Here is a 20,623-nt window from a genome sequence, read left to right as displayed (position 1 = left end):
ACTTATCTCGCAAATACTTGAAACCTTCACCAGATGTGTCCATGGCTTTGACAAAGTTTTTCATAAGTCCTAACTTGATATGAAGTGGCGGTAGTAATATCTTATTAGGATCTACCAAAGGAGCGTATTTGACGTTGCATTCTCCAGGTACGTAATTCACTCTAGGTTCCCATTCCTTCACTTCATAATGTTTGTCATCAGCTCGGCTATCCCATAAACATAAAAAAACATTGGTACTTCGTGTAACCGCACTGCAGTCCTAATAAAATACCAACTACTTTGAGATCACAACATATTTGCCAACAATGGTCCTTGTAATTTATAAGATTTAGCAAAGTTGACATGGTGTCATAGGATTCCTTAATCTTCACTGAGTGCGCAAGTGGTATAGAAGGTTTTTTATTTCCATTATGTAAAAGGACAGCTTTAAGGCTGACCTTTGACGCGTCGATAAATAACCTCCATTTTTCTGGAACGTAAGGAATTCCTAGCTCCGCCATCAATCCATTTATATCCGTACATACGCACACATTATCTTGCATTGAGAAATAGCTTGAAAATTGAACATGCCTTTTCCTGTACACTGATATGTTCGTTTCTGCATCCAATAAGTTCCACTGCTGGAGCCTTGATCCCAGAAGTTCCGCCTCTTGTTTTGTCAGGTGCAAATCACGGACTAGGTCATTAAGTTCACATTGCCGGATGAAATGTGGCTCGCGAACACAGTCAGGGATGAACGTTGGATCCTTGGATGTACATGTTGATGTCGATGGTTCATCAAGGTCATGATCATCATCAGAGTCTTTTGGCCATATCTCTTTCCAGTTGTTAGGGGGCTCGGGAAGTGGAAGTTCATCCCCGTGCGGAATAGGTCTAATTGCGGATTTAACGTTGGGATAACTTATTGTGTATTTGCTTTTTTTAGAATGTCCCTTAACTACTGTGAGACAACAATAAGAATCATCCAGATGGTTGGTGGGTTCTCTCCACACCATTGGTACAGCAAATTTCATGAACCTCCGTTTCCCTTTGGCCCATGCAAGTAAAGTGACGTAGCACGACGCACAAATTATGTTGGGTGCCCAAGTTTTGTCCTGATCTCCCACACGACATCCGAAATATATATAATATGCTAGTTTCACCGATGGCGTAATGGATCTACACTGTCCTTTAACTACAAACTGGCCACACACATAACAAAAACTATTTGGTGAGTTAACACACGAACGCCGTCCTCTTGACGCCATTGTACTGATCACAAACTAAACTTCTGGTCTTAGTTGGGTATAATGCCGTTAAGATCAAACATGAAAGCACTCTTAGCAGCAAAGACAACTTTGAAAGTGAAGTAGTGTTAAACCACACGTCAATATAAAAATGTACAAAACTCCCTCACCAGGTGTCAAGAACACAAGAAAGAAAGAAATGCGCGGGGGGAGGGGGGAAACGATACCGTAGTGGAAAATTCAGACTGCATTAGTTCATTGTTGTCAACAATGAGTCTGTATTCCATTCTTTCTTTCTTTTGCATTCTGTTACATTTGATAACAAATATTGATAACCATTTCATGAACAAAACGAAAAACTTGGAGAATTGTATATATATGTATTAAGATATACATATACTGTACGTTTAAAAAAATATACGTTGGAAGTATTTACAGAGAGCAATACAAGTGTGTTGTTGACTATTGTAAATATTCATTTTTATGTCTGTGTTTGTAGTAATAAAGCAAATCGTTTTTACCCCAACTCAGGAGATCTGAAAGCATTACTATCAGGTGCAATAAACAGTGCACACAGTATACATACAAATATATTTATTTCTCTAGAAAGAACAAAGCGATTTTTACGAAACTTTTAGGGTTTATTAAATATAAATCAAGGTATACTTAGGTATAATTTCTATGTTACTATGTGTAAGGGGGCAGGAGCCAGGGGAATAAAATATCTGAAAAAGGGAAATTTTTGAGGGAATTTCCCGAAAATCCCTCTGTTACGGGAAAACTGTACATGATGGAGAGAAACCGAGTGCATATTCGAATTCAGCGCAAAAAGTTCCTTTAAGATCAGGTGATTTTTCTCATGTAACAAACAAAAAGTTTAAATTTGTTAACTAGTGTAATAAAACTGATTAGCAAGTGTCCTCTGAGAATCCTCAGTACGGTTGCGGAAGAACTATGTTAAATGTGTGTGTGTGCGGGTATCTGGTGCGGTATCTTCGTTGATGGAATGGATGAAAAGCAAAGTTATTGGGACTGCATATGTTTATTGACCCAGCCCACATCACAAAGAATATCCTCTTAGAGAAAGTAAAAGAGGAACCCGGGAAAGGTCGAACTCAGACTTGTTCCAGTTCATAAGTAAAAGATAAAATGTTGACCCCCCCCCCAAAAAAAAAAAAAGTAAGAAAGGAAACATTGCTCGTTGAAAATGTTATTGTAAAACAAACAAAGGCCCAGAGGAAAAAGGACAATTGGTTAGGGAAGGGAAGACCTTTCGCATAGAATTATTGGTCATACGACTGACCCGGAACGAGTGTTATTGTTTATTGAATTTTTTCTAGGATTTCCACCTGAATGCAGTTCACTGCGGGCAGAAAAAAGGAATTTTTAGTTCAGCTTGAAGCTGTTCTGTTTGATGGTTCACCAGGTTTAGACTCATGATAGATACATTGAGAGGAAAAGATTTTTCTGTCTACTGTAATATATTGTAGAACCGAGAATAATTCCTGTCCGTTACGAAGAAGTTACTGAAACGTTTGGGGAGAAAAAAAGACTGTCCGCGTCCGTATCTGAGAGTGTCCGTAAAACGGAGGGTTTTGTTCCGTAACAGAACATATACTTTTGCCGAGACAGAAAAAAATGTCCATATTATAGAGGTGTCCGTTATTGAGGTGTGTCCGTTAAGGGAGGTTTCACTGTACTTGTCTCGATCTCGGTCTCGAAGGCCAAGTTTCGGTTTCGTCTCGAAAGTCTCGAAATAAATAGTGTGAAATTAAAATTGTGAAAGTATTATTGTCGTATAGTCTGTCGTTTCCGCTTCTTATCTTTTGCCTTCATTCTTGACTTAGAATTATGGTATGATGTACCTCTTCGAAGCTAATTTGCTAGCGCTAATGCTTTCCATGCGTGTGTTCCAGGTTCAATCATCAGTGGGTATAACATACCTGGGATAAAACCCTAATAGTGACCCACATTTCTCTTTCAGGAATAGACTTTGTCTCAAATAGCATCAGTACTGCCTATACAATTAAACTCTATTAAATTAACTCCAGTACTATACAGTAGTTTATTTCCTTCATTTGAATCAGAATTGTTCAAAACCTCCTAACGGATAACGCAACACATAACAGTACGAATGTATTTAATAGTACCGAAATTGAAATTTTACAATTTCTCACTTATTATCCAATACATTCTACTTTGACTGTGATTTTAAAAACAGAATATAACGTTCATTATCTTAACAAATAGAGTAAATTATTACTACAATATATTTTGTTTCAAATTGGTCAACTGATTTATTACCGTTTTACATCTCAGTGTTTAATTAACACTTTAAAACAGGCACTTCCTTAACCTTGTGGTGGAAGCTACGGCACCCATCTTTGCTATCTGTGGTCTCAGGTTGGATCACCAAACAAGTTAGATTCAAAGTCCGATGTTTCGTATAGTTCGCGTCTCACTTTAAGTACATTCTGTTCCTTATGCAACTTCATAAAATCGTAATGTATTACATAAGCATATATCTAGTGCGTAACATAGATTAAGCTTATTCCCGAGCTCTCAGCGGTACATGTGATCTTTATTAGAGAAAACTAATCGTCCATTCATTACGTTGAAATTTTTTATTGATTGAAAATTACTTGTGAAACATAGACATACATATTATATAAGTATATAGGTAATTCGAGCTATACAGGGTTTGTCCGGGAAGTAATAGGACTGATTTTATTCCGCCATGACTGTACTTCGGATCGTGCGCGCACCGACTGGATCCAGTAGAGGGCGTTCCTAGCTAACGAACGAGCGGCTGGTCAGTTGTCTCCGAGCACACGGAGAGTCAGGACAGGCTTTTTCGCGCGACGTGTTTCTGTGAGTGGTGCAAGTCGAAAATGCAGCGTTCGTTAGAGCAGAGGTACGCGATTAAATTCTGTGTTAAACTCGGTAAATCTGCGACAGAGACTTTTGATATGATCAAGCAGGCTTACCCAGATGATGCTTTAGCAAGAAATGGTGTGTTTCGGTGGCACAAGGCCTTTTCGGAGGGCCGGGAAGAGGTCGCCGATGAAGACCGTGCTGGAAGATCTTCGACTTCGACAAACACCGACATTGTGACTCGTGTGCGCGAAGTTTTGAACTCAGACCGTCGACTAAGTATTCGTTTAATTGCCCAGATGTTAAATTTACCAAAAACTGTGGTTCATGAAATTGTGACGGAGCATTTGAACATGCGCAAGGTGTGCGCGAAGATTGTCCCAAAAGTGCTCACTGAAAACCAGAAATTGCGGCGAGTGGAATTGTGCCAAGAAAATTTGAACATGTGTGAAAGTGACCCCCAAATTTTGAATATCGTAATCACAGGTGACGAATCATGGATCTTTGAGTATGATCCCGAGACAAAGAGGCAATCTTCCGAGTGGCACACGCCGGCGTCTCCTCGCCCAAAAAAGGGAAGAATGAGCAAATCCAAAGTGAAAACGATGCTCATTGTCTTTTTTTTTTACATCAAAGGCATCGTCCACCATGAATTTGTTCCTCCTGGACAAACCGTCAACGCCAAGTTTTACATGGAAGTGCTCAAGAGACTCAAACGAAGGGTCAATCGGGTCCGACCAGACATCGGAGCCGACTGGAAGCTGCACCACGACAACGCCCCGGCTCACATCGCATTTCTTGTGAACAGCTACCTGACCAAGGGCGGCATCCCAACGCTTCCGCAGCCGCCCTACAGCCCAGATGTGGCCCCCCGGACTTCTTTTTTGTTTCCTCGCCTGAAACGCCCGATGAAAGGCAAGCATTTTGAGACGACAGAGGGGATCCAAGCAGCTTGCACCGCGGCTCTCAGGGCTATTCCGGAGAATGACTTCCGTGACGCCTTCAATGCTTGAAAATCGCGCTAGCAGCGCTGCATCGACGCAGAAGGAGCCCATTTTGAAAGCTTTTAAAGAATTGTAACGATTGGCTCAATATATTTTTTAAATCGACTCAGTCCTATTACTTTCCGGACAAACCCTGTATGTATCTATTTTCTCTGTCCCGGCAAAACAAGTGATTCTTAACTTTCTAATTTTCTTTCGTATCAATTTTCGTAGTTTTGCTGCAATATGAAATATCAAAAATATTTTTTTTTTCGCCGTACGAATTTCGTTTAATTTTAGATCCGCTTTTACCCTACTATATATATGAACTTTAGAGGTAGACTATCCTAAGTCATTTTTAGGTCGAAATTGAGTTAATAATACTTTTTTTCAATAGACTATGTTCTTTCTAGTAGTGTAATAATGTAAGTCTAAAAGCATTCTATTACTTTGTAACTACTTAGTATAGTTTGAAATACAGTATTATGTGTCTCACTTAAGGAACCGGTTTTTCGCTTCTCCTGTAAGATTAGGAAATTATGACTTGGTTTAGTTTACCTCTGAGGTCCAGTTATAATAAAATCATAGCCATAATCATAATCAACCATTATCAATCCACTGCTGGATAAAGGTCTTTCCAAGTCTTCTCCACAACTATCTTGAGCAATTCATTTTCAGATTACTTCCCAGTTGTTCTTGATTTCGTCAAACCTTCTTGTATAAGGACGTTTCCTAGGCTTCTTTTATCCCGTGGTATCCTGTCTAGAATTGTCCATCGATCATAATTTCGTGCAATATGTCCAGCACATTTTCCAGCCCATTAGTATCAGTCATTAGTTGCCAAATAATTCATTTCTTCTGTATATATTTGGCCTACAAAGAGTTCAAATCCGCTACTTTTGGAGCACAGACACACTAGTTTTTGATCTTCGAATCTGACAACACTGACTCAATGATTTAAATCAACACAATATGAGGACCTCCATTTGGTTTAGCGGCTAGCATCCTTGACTTCAATTCGCGTAGTTCCGAATTCGATTTCTGGTGGGGATACAGTTGAACGACCGAAGTGGTTCGGATTCCATTATAATCATTAGCCCCACGTCTTCTTTAGACGCCCTATCATAATCATGGGACGTTAAACTAAAACAAACCAAACCAAAAATCAATACAATGTGTATTACTAACTGTAAGTCCTTGAATAATTGCGTATAGCTATATGGTATGGATCGAGTTTCAGGTGGTCGGTGGTCAAACTAAAACAAGTGAAATATAACTAGGGTGTAATTAGAACTTTTAATTAAGCATGGTTTTGTGTACACCAGGCCTAAGGCTTAGGGGAACAACTAGTGTTACTGTAAAGTTATCAGTTACGTTTAATTTCATTTACAATTTACATTTACATGTATTGCTGGAACCAAAATTTTGACATTAACATTATAAAGACTATGAAAAGCGTCGTCTTTTAAAAACATTCTTGCACCATAAAACAAATTACGAGTAATTTTAAAATATTTTGCACTTTAGCTACGTTATTTGCACTATAGTGTAGTAGTAGCTTAGTGACTGGATCATGCAAAATGTGATACCAACATGCCACTTTCAGGGATGATAGGCCTATTAATAAGAAGTAAATCCTGATATAGAACCACCTCGGCGGGGGTCTTGTTTTAGGTATATGACGTCATCAATATGGCCGCCAACGAACTTCGACTTAACTGAGTTTTAAAATGTTTAACTCCATTACCATTCAAGGTAGAAACTTCGTTTCTCCTTTATTTTGCAGACAATCAATTGTACCTCTATTGTCATTATAAATACTTGCCTTATATTGCCACCATTTTTAAATATGGCGTCTCAAACTAGAAAAATGTTTATTTTCAAAACGATTTCCTATGTTTTATAGCAAATAACTTTGAAACTGCTATGATTATGGAAAAATACTTTGAAACAATCGTCAAAGGTTATTTCAATAGCTTTCAAACGCGACCAGAATCATTGATGTATCTCTACAAATAACTGAGATAATCAATATTTTGTAGGACTAAATGTCGAACTTTCGTGAATAATGTTCGAATGTATCCGTAGATGTAGTTATATGACATTTGCAGTTCCATTGGCCCTTTGTTAATATGAACATAGTACCGCTACCAGTATGTTCCTTTAAACGTGGAGAATAGCAAATCACAAGTGTTTATCTTTTGTCGGTGTTAAAAACCCTTTATAACGTCATAAATTCAAGATGGCCGCCGCGGTTTATCTCCGATACGAGAAGTGGGAATTTCTCGCCACAGAAAAATAATAGAAACATGCAATAACCACCAATCTCTTTCTTTTGATGTGAAGAATCTTGACATAACATGTGATTGGCTCCCCTTTGTGTTTAGATGCTAGTATATGACGTCATAAACACAGTATGGCGCCATGGCTTACATACGGATTATGAAAATTATTTATTTCTCGCATTAGAGACGTGCGATATAACGATAGAAACGTGCAACAACCACCAATAACTTTTTTCATATGTAGAATCATAAAGTAACATAAGTTATTGTCTTTTCTTTGAGGCGAAAGGCGAGTATATGACGTCATAAACCCAAGATTACCGTCGACTCTTAAATATGTGTTATGCATAATATTATATGATTTACTTTTCTCGGCCCAATTCAAATTTTGGTACACGGCCATGAATCTTGAATCACTTCTTGTTTATTTGCTGGACAGTATTCGATCGGCGAAATTTTTCTCCTATTGTAGTGCATTGGATCAGATTTGTCCCTGGATGTTTGCCCTGGATCATATCAATTAATTCCCGTTGGATGTCAGTATTCGTAAAGTCTTTGGGAGAATTGAGTGTACGAAACCCACAAGTGTATGATGAATTTCAGAAAGGTACTTTTGTGGGAAGAAAGACAAATAGTAAATATTCGTACATGTCCCATGACCAGTTACATGAACGAAATAATAAGGATCTAAAATGTGAAGGAGGTGCCATCGGTTTATTTTATAATGAAAGTGCTCTTCTGAGTTGGATGGTTTCGGGACCAGAGATTGCAGGATTACTAACCGAATTTGAGAAAGAGGCAGGAATAAGTGACGATTCAGATTATCACAGTCATCATGAAGATACAGACGCTTTTTCCTCTAGGTTCAAAAAACATGTGAAAGCTTTAATAAATGCATGTGAAAATGATGACAGAAATCCATTTGCTCAAGAAAATGGTGCCCTAATATGCGTTGCAACATATGTTGTTATAGATGAGAAAGCAGATGAGTCTGTCTTCAAATCAGAAGAATTGGGAAAGCAACAGTACAAAACATTTATTCGGAAACGGCTCATCGAATGCCAGACGCCTTTAAGAGAACCGATTGAAAGAAATAAACTTTCGCTTTTTCACACATCACAAAAAGAAGGAACGAAGAAAGGACTCAAGGAGCCAATTTTAAAGAGTGACTGTAGCTTGTTTTCTCGCTTATACATAGCTTATCAAAGACGAGGTGAAAACATCAAAGATCTCTTTGCTCACGAAAACCTTTCGTATCCTCCGTCACTCTTTTCAAATAGTCAATTGCGCAAGGGAACAAAATTAGATGTTATTTCTTGCTTAGAACCACTTGGAACATTACAATACGATGTATCGTGTATTATGTTTGATGGGCCAGTATTAGCTCACATGCTGAAGCCTAGTCCGGGACAGACGTTTTCTATGTATTACACTAACACATTTCAACCATTTTTAGAAAAGTTTGCGAGTGATGTCGTCAGAATGGACATAGTCTTTGACAATTATGATCCCGACAGTCTGAAAAAAGAAGAACGAGACCAAAGAGGAAAAGGACTAAGAATACTTGTGAAAGACTCCACATTGACTCCCCAAAAATGGGCATTGTTTTTGAATAATTCTGAAAACAAAACTGATTTATTTCGACTTCTGTGTAAATACTTACAGAGCATAAGTGATTCTGATGGTAAGAGAGAGAGATTGTGTGTGCATGTGATGATACCGTATCAGCAAACTCTAATATGGACGTAACAAGCCCTGCAAATAAGAAGAGCCAGACACACGCATATTTTTGCATGCATTGCATACCAGCAACCACGGACATAAGAATATTTCAATTAAAACTGTCGATTCTGATTTTGTTATTGTCATTGCTTTATTCTTTGAACTCAATGTATCACACTTCTGGATTGAATATGGGACTGGTAAAAATAGGAGATATATTCCTGTCCATGAAATTGTAACAAGCCTAGGAAAGTCTCACTCAAAAGCCCTGCTCTTTTGGCACGCATTTACAGGGTGTGACACAGTGTCCGCTTTTGGTGGTTATGGCAAGAAGACAGCTTGACAGGTGTGGCAAGCATTCCCTGAAATAACGGACACATTTATCAAACTTTCAGTTACTCCTGCTGAAATTTCAGCTCAGGACTTTGCAGCTCTTCAATGCTTCACCGTACACCTGTACGATCGCTCTAGCTCTTTACTAAATGTTAACGACTGTCGACAAAGATTAATGACGAAAAAGAATTGTTCTTACGAAGAAATCCCACCTACAGAGGCAGCCTTATTTCAACACTGCGAGCTGCCCTACAGGCCGGGTATTACTGGTCTCAAGCTCTCCAGAAAGTACCCATAATACCCGAAATTTGTAAAGGAGTTGGAAGAAGGTGGATCGTGGTTATTATCCTCTGTGGTCCTTACTTCCAGAAGTTTCTGCGCACTGTAGAGAACTTATTCGCTGTGGTTGCAAGACTCTTTGTCAACATTCTTGCAAGTGTCAAAACTTGAGGTTAGTGTGCACTCTACTGTGTACCTGCGATGGACAGTGTGATCAAGAAGATCATTTTGTTGTGAGTTGATCTTGTTTAAATTAGAAATGTGATTAACAAAAATTACTTCCCCTAGTTCTCTGAAGTACGTTTCAGATTTTAAGTTAATAGTCATACTATATCACTAATATTTTATCTTTTAAATTCTTAACATATTTAATTATATAACTGTTTATTGTGTTGTAAATTTCTCTCTCGCTGATATACTGTTAAATTTATACATTGAGTCTGTTTCATAAACATTTTAATACAAACTCCAAAAATATCAAACTCAGCTGGGCGATGGTTTGAAAATATGACACCTTGTGCCTCGAGCTATTTTGTAAAATAATATGAAAAGCATAATTTTCAGACAATTATATTCTCAATGGACGGATTAAAAATGTTTTAAACGTAAAATATGTCTTTCGAAATGCACAGTTCCCGTATTCCTTGGAATTTCCACATAGCGCAAATACTAGTGCAAGCCTTATACTTTCATATAGCGCATAATACTTTGTTTAACAACATGAAAACTATTCACTTTCGGACAATTAGTATTAAAGAGAATATATCTCAAATTTATTTTTGAATAATGAATAATTTCAGCTTTGTTAGTTTTTCAGTTTATGCATAATAGAATATTCAAAATACCTACAGCGGCTACTTTCTATAACGATGTCACACACTTAAACAAGACAAATACTAACCTTTGGGCGGAGACACGATGAGTTGAGTTGATTTTGAGTTTAACGTCCCGTTCAGCAGCGAGGCTATATGAGACGTGGACCTACTGATTAACGTGGAATCCGAACCACATGAGCTCCCGCCGGGAATTGAACCCGGGCCTCCCACGCGAAAGGCGCGTACGCTAACCGCTTAGCCACGGAGGAGCTCTGGGCGGAGACACGATATACCTTTGTGTTACTTCATGATCCAACTTATTTAAGGAGTAAAAACAGTGGTTTTGCACGTTTCTATCACCTTTCTTAGGTGAGAAAGGCATAGTTTTCTTCATTCATATTTAAGAGTCGACGGTAATCTTGGGTTTATGACGTCATATACTCGCCTTTCGCCTCAAAGAAAAGACAATAACTTATGTTACTTTATGATTCTACATATGAAAAAAGTTATTGGTGGTTGTTGCACGTTTCTATCGTTATATCGCACGTCTCTAATGCGAGAAATAAATAATTTTCATAATCCATATGTAAGCCATGGCGCCATACTGTGTTTATGACGTCATATACTAGCATCTAAACACAAAGGGGAGCCAATCACATGTTATGTCAAGATTCTTCACATCAAAAGAAAGAGATTGGTGGTTATTGCATGTTTCTATTATTTTTCTGTGGCGAGAAATTTCCACTTCTCGTATTGGAGATAAACCGCGTCGGCCATCTTGGATTTATGACGTTATAAAGGGTTTTTAACACCGACAGAAGATAAACACTTGTGATTTGCTATTCTCCACGTTTAAAGGAACATACTGGTAGCGGTACTATGTTCATATTATCAAAGGGCCAATGGAACTACAAATGCCATATAACTACATCTACGGATACATTCGAACATTATTCACGAAAGTTCGACATTTAGTCCCACAAAATATTGACTATCTCAGTTATTTGTAGAGATACATCAATGATTCTGGTCGCGTTCGAAAGCTATTGAAATAACCTTTGACGATTGTTTCAAAGTATTTTTCCATAATCATAGCAGTTTCAAAGTTATTTGCTATAAAACATAGAAAATCATTTTGAAAATAAACATTTTTCTAGTTTGAGACGCCATATTTAAAAATGGTGGCAATATAAGGCAAGTATTTATAATGACAATAGAGGTACAATTGATTGTCTGCAAAATAAAGGAGAAACGAAGTTTCTACCTTGAATGGTAATGGAGTTATACATTTTTAAACTCAGTTAAGTCGAAGTTCGTTGGCGGCCATATTGATGACGTCATATACCTAAAACAAGACCCCCGCCGAGGTGGTTCTATATCAGGATTTACTTCTTATTAATACGCCTATCATCCCTGAAAGTGGCATGTTGGTATCACATTTTGCACAATTCGGCCCTTTTATGCTGCTAAGCTACTAGACTACTATATTTAGAGTAAATTTTAGCAATTTGTTTAAGTTGGCAACACTGCTTAAAATAATGGAACTGACTTGTAATTAAAACCACCAAAAACTATTGTCGTAATATTATAGAAGGAAACTAAAGCAACAATCATTATAAAAATTTAAGACAAATACATTATTTTAAGCAGTATATTAATCACTATCCATGTGTTATGGTATCTCTGAAACGATTTGAAATAACAATTGTTGTAAATGATATTATGATCACTTAAGTCTTTTGGAAGCGTTTACATGGTAAAACGTGATATGTCAGCACGTTTTCGAAGTAAAGCTTTTTAAAGAAAGTTAAATTTTCCACTTCTTGTAACTTTGTTCCTTCATTCATTCGAAAAAAATTATACTATGATCATAGTATTTGACGCTAAGATACCAATGATGCCCATTGCACCATTTATACCATTTGAGTTATTAGAGATCTCCAAACTGTTGATGTTAGTGATACTATATTGTAGGGATGGTACCGAGACCGAGACGGACTTTTAGAACCGAGACCGAGACAGACTTTTAGATACCGAGACGAGACCGAGACCGAGACAGACCTCTATAAATCGAGACGAGACCTTGGTCAGTCTCGAAAGTCTCGGTCTCGTCTCGAATATTGATAGTTATTTTGCCTTTACTCAAAATTTGTTTCGTTGCTGTATGAGATAATATGGGAACGGTTGACTGATGTACAGTGGCGTATTTAGGGGGTAAGTATCGGGCTCAAGCCCCTCCCGAAATAAATTTGTAATCATTTTTTCGTTGCTCTCTCTCTCTCTCTCTCTCTATATATATATATATATATATATATATATATATATATATATATATATATATATATAGATAGATAGATAGATAGATAGATATAGATATAGATATATATATATGATCCAGGATATGATCAAGGGAGGGGCTAAACCATACTTTGCCTCTTTATCCAATGTAAAGCAGGATTGAAGCTCATTTTATTCAGTGTATACCTAAGAATTAAGGGGGGATATAGCCCCTATAGCCCTTCCCTTGATATAAAATTTCAGCGTAATGAACGCATGATTAGTTTTCTCGAATAAAGATCACATGCACCGCTGAGAACTCAGGAATAAGCTTAATCTATGTTATGGCACTGGATATATCCTTATATAATACATTACGACCTTATAAACTTGTATAAGAAACAGAATGTACTTAAAGTGAGACGCGAACTATACGAAACATCGGACTTTGAATCTAACTTGTTTGGTGATCCAACTCGAGACCACAGATAGCAAAGATGAGTGCCGTAGCTCCCACCATAAGGTTAAGGAAGTGCCTGTTTTAAAGTGTCAATTAAACACTGAGATGTGAAACGGTAATAAAGCATTTGATCAATTTGAAACAAAATATATGGTAGTAATAATTTACTCTATTTGTTAAGATAATGAACGTTGTATTCTGTTTTTAAAATGGCAATCAAAGCAGAATGTTTTTGATAATAACTGAGAAATTGTAAAATTCCAATTTCGGTGCGATTAAATACATTCGTGCTGTTATGTGTTGCGTTATCCGTTAAGAGGTATTGAACAATTCTGATTCAGAGGAAGGATATAAACTACTGTATAGTACTGGAGTTAATTTAATAGAGTTTAATTGTATAGGCAGTACAGAGACTATTTGAGACAAAGTCTATTGCTGAAAGTGAAATATGAGTTACTATTAGTATCCGCCTATTTGAGGCGATCGCAAAGCGTATTTATTGCTCATGGGTACGCTTAGAATACGTTGACCATGTATTTAAATGTAGGTGGCTAATCACAAACGCGAAAGCAATAAAAACGCGGAGAAAACGTCAGCTCGAGCGTATTTGGTGCATTTCGGAACAAGAGACCGCCTGCTGTTTAATAAAATATTTCAAAAGGAAGGAAAAAAGGTAAGACGTGTTGCCAGGGAAAGGGATTGTAGCAAGAAACAGCTGCTTGGAAGATGGTTTGTACAGAGTATTAGAACTCTGCTATTACACACCTGGACCTGGCAAAAAGACCTGGAAACCCTGACTGGCTGACAATATAATTTACAACTCTGGTGAAAGTAAAATTACTGAATAGCCACCTTGGCCGCGTTCGCTACAGAGGGTAACGCTTTTTCAAATAGTCTAACGTAAGACTTAGGGTTTTATCCCAAGTATGTTATACCCACTGATGATTGAACCTGGAACACACACATGGAAAGCATTAGCGCTAGCAAATTAGCTACGAAGAGGTACATCATACCATAATTCTAAGCCAAGAATGAAGGCAAAAAGTAAGAAGCGGAAACGACAGACTGTACGATAATAATATTTTCACAATTTTAATTCATACTATTTATTTCGAGACTTTCGAGACGAGACTCGAGATGAGACCGAGACTTGGCCTTCGAGACCGAGACTGAGATCGAGACAAGCATCTGTTGACCGAGACCGAGACGGCGATTTTTGACTCGAGACGAGATCGAGACCGAGATCGCTACTTATCAACCGAGACGAGACCGAGACTATACAAAGTCTCGTCTTGTCTCGTCTCGATACCATCCCTACTGTATTGTCCTTTATTACACTGAATAACGTATGTCGTATTGTGGTTTTATTTAATATCTAAATTAGAAATAGGTAATACCTTACATAGTGCAATTTGAGAAAATACAATTTTATTTTGCGTTGGCAACACTGCTTGTTTATCTAGTGGTATTGAAGATTATCTAGAAGAATTTTCCCTTCAATATTTCCCACAACATGGTACAGAATTTCAACATTTTTTAATATTATATATATATATATATATGCGCGAATCCAAGGGAAGGGCTGTAGGAGCTATATCACCTCTTAACGCTCAGGTATACACTGAAGATATATATATATATATATATATATATATATATATATATATATATATATATATATATATATATATATATAGAGAGAGAGAGAGAGAGAGAGAGAGAGAGAGAGAGAGAGAGGATTATATACAACAGCAGTGGATTTTGTTTCGGGAGGGGCTTGAGCCCGATACCTACCCCCTAAATACGCCACTGTACATCAGTCAATCGTTCCCATATTATCTCATACGGCACCGAAACAAATTTTGAGTAAAGGCAAAATAGCTATCAATATTCGAGACGAGGCCGAGACTTTCGAGACTGACTAACGTCTTGATTTATAGAGGTCTGTCTCGGTCTCGTTCTCGTCATGGTATGTAAAAGTCCGTCTCGGTCTCGTCTCGGTATATAAAATTCCGTCTCGGTCTCGGTACCAACCCTAATCATGCCGCTGCAGGATGTCTGACATCTAACAGTCTTCCATATATTACATACGTATACGTATGTTACATAAAAATGAAATGAAATTTTACAGTTTCTCGTCCCACGGTTATGACGGTTAGACTAAAGGAGATGGTGATGATGAGAAATGAAGGAAATGGTGGAATGAAGAAAGTGGATGGAAACGGGAGAACCCCGAGAAAACTTACGCACCCGATTTTTGTCCACCGCAAAGGTCACTGGGCGTGAGCTAGGATCGACTCAAGGACCCATGCACCAGAGGTGAACGCTCTACCACTGAGCCACCGCGGGCGTATGTTAGATAAGTCAGGTATGTGTTATATACCATCTTCCTTTCCGGCTATATATAGTTCTTTCTTTCGTACCTAAAGTACACTTATTTGGAACACTTATACGGGAAGTACGTATAGAACATACGTTTCAAATGTACATTTGCTGCAGTATATTACAGAGGGTTGTATGTTAAGTCCACAAACTACAAGATTTAAGCATATAACATACGTTCTTACGTGCTCTACATACGTTTTCTTTTCCCCGTGTAGTCAGGATGAACTTCAACATTTAGCTCGACTTTCGTATTATTGAACAATAATCGTTAGTTTTAGAACAGCGAGTCTGATACAGATTCCTTTCTCCATTGCTGACGCAACGGAGTGCTGAAGTGCATAAAGAATGATCCATTTTTCCTCTTGAAAGAATTCATGAATTATAAGTCTTAATTCCGAGACAGATATGAAATTGATTAGGCTGAAAATGGTCAAAAGCCGTAATAATCAGTAAATAGTATTTTGTTTAGCCGTTTCCATTATTTTGATTACTGCACAGTATACATGTATTTAAAACATGTGTACTATATTATATAATATGCATTGCCTGTGAACATTATGGTAAGATATAAACATTATTCACGTTGAGAACTCAGAGTGAGTCCCACTCTTTAAACATTTATAATTAAAGCAAAAAAAAAAAAAAAAAAAAAACAGCTTTACCTGAAGATAATGACAAGAACCCTTCTATGGATTGTCTTGCAAAGATCTTGAGACAAGACGAGATAGGAAGAGGAGCATGGTGTATATCCTTTTATAGTTATCAACTTTTCAAACAAAACGCGTGTAAAACATCAAGAGAATAATAAATTTTATGGCAGTTTATCCATGATATTCCTCTCATTATTTGTTTTAAGCAACGAGTTATTTGCAATTGTCATCTCTCATTTTCATATTTCTCTGAATTCAGAATCACGGCCTACATAATGACGTAGAAATAAAGAAGAAGTGCTGACTGGCAAATACAATAAGAAATGCTGGATCAACAAGAGATTAGGTTTCTTATATTTTAATTTTACTATGCTTCATTGCTTCATTCCGTACTTTCACAACTTGCGAGATATGCGCTTTATATATATATATATATATATATATATATATATATATTATATGGGAAAATAATTTAAATTATTATTTCTTTTATTACTTTCGAGCGACGGTGTACAATCATAGTGAAACAATTGATTTCGAGATTTCAATGGATTTACACGATTCAAGACCAAAAAACGGATATTTGACATATCTGTCTGTCTGTTCGTTCTTCGTATCGACGTAAATATGTTCACTCGCCTAGAGGCCATATCGTTCGACGTATCGAGACCAAATTTTAAACTTAAGAATTTTTATATGATTTTCCCAGAGGCGTCTGAAGAATGAAAAAAAAAATATTTGCGACTTTCTCGAATTTAGCTCAAAGGATTTTGTTAATTATCTATCTATCTATATAAAAGTGAGTGTAACCATTTTTAACCTCGAATTCTTCCTATACTGCTGAGCCGATTTTGATGACTTTTGGTACCGGTACCTCACTTGACCCCTGTCTGGCTTTGATCTTATTATCTGACTTTGATTAGGTAAAATACGTATCGAAAGTTTGAGCGGATGTCAAATTTTATGTGAAAAATTAAGTATCTGACGATAGTGCCAACTTGGAAAGCTGAGACTTGGTATATAAATTCTTTCTTCAAAATAAACGTACCCGTGCCCATACGTTTTTCAAAATTCCTGTTTTATGGGAGCAAGCAGGTATCTTCTTCCTTTTATTTATATAAAAATAAATGAAAGTATATTTGTCCGCGAACTTCTAGAACATTGCACCCATTTTTATGATTTTTGGTATATATCATTAACATCGCCCAATTTACGTTTTTATTATGTTACTTTGATTGAAATGCGTATCCTATTGGGGGAGTAGGGAGTCAAAATTTAAGCGGTAAATTCAGAATTTCACGATCCTCTCAACTTAGGAAGACGAAACTCGGTACAGTTCTGGCCACAAAAACTTGGACCGCCTTCCAGAGACTAAGTCCGAAAAAATGACCCTAGATCCTTACGAATTCCCATTAGGTCTGGCTCTATTTTCCCTGCATTTTTGCCACAGTCAGGGGTGAAAATTAAATGATAATATTGCAGTTACATGACAAGTTCGTTGTAGACAAACAAAATATGCAGAATATTCCGGTACATTTAAGTCGCAAACGTGATACATTATTTATATGTTTAATCTAAATTATTAAATAAGTGACGGAAGAGGGAAAATATCGTAACTACAAACAGACTACAATGATTCACCATCTGCTTTACGAGATTTGCTACTTGTTTCACTGCCAATTTGAGTGTCCCCAAAATATACCTTTGTCCACTTACCTTCTTTGGAGCTAAAACTAATGAGTAATTTATACTATCTATCTATCTATCCAGATATATATATATATATATATATATATATATATATATATATATATATATATATATATATATATAAGTGAATTACGCAGTGAAAAAGCAAGAATATTTGGAAACATTCTGTTTTTCTTCTCTAGTATAACATGTAATTCACCCGACCTGTCTTTTGCATAGGAAGTTCAGTTGATTTTGAGTTTAACGTCCCTTTCAGCAGCGAGGCTATATGAGACGTGGACCTACTGATTAACATGGAACTCGAGCCACATGAGCTCCCGCCGGGAATCGAACCCGGGTCTACCAGACAAAGGCGCGTACGCTAATCGTTTAGCCACGAAGGACCTCAGCATAGGAAGTTAAGATTGAACTATATGTCAGGAAACAAAGTAAAATTACATTATTTACATTAAGTGCCAGTATTACAAGTATACAACCTGTAAAAAAATAAACCAAAATCTGAATAAATTTTGCTGCGCATAGAACGACTTACTTTTCTTTGTTTTTTAAACTCGACTCTTAAAATGATATTTTTGTAAAGAAAACTGGTGAAGGCTTTTTTTTTTTTTTTTTTTTTTTTTGTAAAGTCCTTCAGCAAGTAACTCTGCAATTAGTAACCAAAATAAACACACAAACCCTAAGAAAAGAATCTTTAAAATTATGAATCTTTACAAAACATATAATGGTTTGTTTGTTACTTCTATCTCTGGTGCGTGAAGTCCCTGGACTTTATGGTAGACGAACACCATGAGCGTGAGTTTTCTCAATGTTCTCTCGTTTCTTCCTACTTTCTTCATTTTTTCCATTATCTTTCATCTCCCCGTCTCCTTTAGCCTCGGTGCATAAACGTGAACCGTTGAACTAAACAAAAATGTTCTTCTATTGCTAAATTAGACTAAAAAAATATTTTAAGCTGAATTTCATTGTAATTCTACCTTTTGCTAAGGTAAATTGAATATTTAAAATGGAGGAATAATGCAGATGTTTCATTACCCTTACGCATTAAAATAACCCTTACGCATTTTAAATTAATAGTATCTGTGGCTGAAAGAAAGATTGGATTCTTTTAAAATAGGGGCATTTAGGGGCATTGCCGCACGTTAAGAAACAACTTGACACTACTCTGAAAGTTACGATAATTTTGTTCCCGCAAAAGCGATACTGGCATTAAAATATATCCAGAATTGAACAAAGACAGGGTTAAGCTGAAGCATGATTTACGGCATTATCTAACACTGTTTTTAGAAATTATCTAACACTGTTTTTAGAATACTTTCACACCGTACCTCACTTTAGAATAGTGTAGCAATACGAGGTTGTTTTACATCGGATACCACCTTTTTCCCAGTTGGTTTGTTGGTAGTAGCATGATGTCATGATGTTCATTTTTTTATCCAGCTGATGGCAGCTGAAGGAAGGTCTCTATGTCTTGCTTTATCTTCTCTCTGCCATTTTTACTTTCATTCTTCGCACTGGCTTCTATCCTCTACTTTGGAAAACTTCTACTACCTTAATGTTTCTCAAACCTTTGCAAACCCCCACAATCTGTCTCTTCATACCGCCCTATCCAACTCATCCTTGTGTTTAGCAAGATTCTCGAACGTACCCTCGTGACTCGCCTTCACATCCATCTTTCAGGATATAATTTACTCCCTCTCCATCAAGCAGGTTTTCGTCCTTCCTTTAGAATCTCCGATCAACTCCTCCGCCTTACTACTTTCATCACTAATCAGTTTAACACATCCAAACCTTCCTGCCTCATCTTATTTGACCTCGAGAAAGCTTTTGATAAAGTCTGGCATCTTGGCCTCCTCTATAAACTTTTCTCTTTTCACCTGCCCTACTGTTATATTCCCCTCATCTATCAATTTCTCTCCTGCAGACTTAGCTATATATCAATTAATAATCACCTTTCCTATCCTATCTTCCTTAATTCCGGAGTCCCCCAAGGATCAGCCCTATCCCCTCTTCTCTACCTTCTATATGTCGCAGACTTTCCTACACTTTTCCGAACGCTACCCTCTTTCAATATGCCGACGACACTGCCTTTTTAGCCACAGGAAATACGATTCAACGCATTAATTCTTTTCTCCAACCTGCAATAGATTCCTTTCTTTCTTGGTGTCAGAAGTGGCGTCTTACCATCAATGACGCTAAAACGCACGCGATTATCTTCTTACCACCTGGAAAGCGCTCCCGTGTTCATCGCAATCCTACCAATCTCCATAACCGTATATTCCATACTCCTGTCACCATCAGCAAAACAGTCACTTATTTAGGCATTACTTTCGACCAATATCTTAAATGGACTCCATACCTCAAGTATATCTGTGCCAAGGGTTACTCACGCCTTAACCTTCTTCGCCGCCTTCCAGGCACTACTTGGGGTCTTTCTGCTGTCACTCTTCTTAATACGTACAAATCTTTCCTCCGACCAGTCCTTACCTACGGCTTTACAGCTTGGATCGATGCTCCCTCTTCTTTCTATAAACGCCTCCAAATTCTAGAACGCCACGCACTCCGACTTGCCTTTCGTATCCGTCTTCCCAGCCCTACTCGAGATCTGTATGACCGTACTCCGTTTC

The 20,623-nt window shown here is 37.3% G+C and overlaps 2 protein-coding genes across 3 annotated transcripts in view; one reads left to right on the top strand and one right to left on the bottom strand.

Moving 5' to 3' along the window:
* The window catches only part of LOC145679387 (putative chitinase 10), a 378,497-nt gene extending 362,142 nt beyond the window's left edge, over positions 1–16,355 (bottom strand). The window contains exon 1 of the mRNA XM_081749970.1: positions 16,302–16,355. The gene's annotated coding sequence lies outside the window, so the exon portion shown is untranslated. The remainder of the gene's footprint in view (positions 1–16,301) is intronic.
* LOC145678434 (uncharacterized) overlaps positions 1–20,623 on the top strand; it is a 150,912-nt gene that overhangs the window by 17,717 nt on the left and 112,572 nt on the right. The window lies entirely within an intron of this gene.

Source organism: Thermobia domestica, chromosome 2 (assembly GCF_964235325.1).
Source record: "Thermobia domestica chromosome 2, izTheDome1.hap1.1, whole genome shotgun sequence".
In the NCBI taxonomy this organism is placed as follows: Eukaryota; Metazoa; Arthropoda; class Insecta; order Zygentoma; family Lepismatidae; genus Thermobia; species Thermobia domestica.
The sequence above is the reverse complement of the archived record's forward strand: the minus strand, read 5'-3'. Positions and strand labels throughout refer to the sequence as shown.